Source organism: Trypanosoma theileri (genome assembly GCF_002087225.1).
Source record: "Trypanosoma theileri isolate Edinburgh chromosome Unknown TM35_Tth_124_V1, whole genome shotgun sequence".
Taxonomy (NCBI): domain Eukaryota; phylum Euglenozoa; class Kinetoplastea; order Trypanosomatida; family Trypanosomatidae; genus Trypanosoma; species Trypanosoma theileri.
The window spans coordinates 12,204-12,500 of NW_021639966.1; positions in this window are offsets into that span (position 1 = coordinate 12,204).

Consider the following 297-nt stretch of genomic DNA (forward strand, 5'->3'; position numbering starts at 1 on the left):
ACAGCACACGCAGGGCTGCTGCTCTCTCTGCTCTTGTGCCTCTCGCCATGACCTTCACTCTGATGGGTCTTCTGTGAAACACTTCTGCAAGCACACCAGGGGACACCAATACAGCAGTCAGGATCCCAATGGAAACTGTTTCTGCCTCAATGAGGATAAGCACACTGTCCATGGGCTGTTTGATAGTACAACACAGTCTCTTGTTGCATAATTCTGCGGTACCAGGCAGAGGAGCATGATTCTATTAATGGTATCTTTTTTCTTTTCAAAACAATTATATTTCAGTGTGTTTCTTTT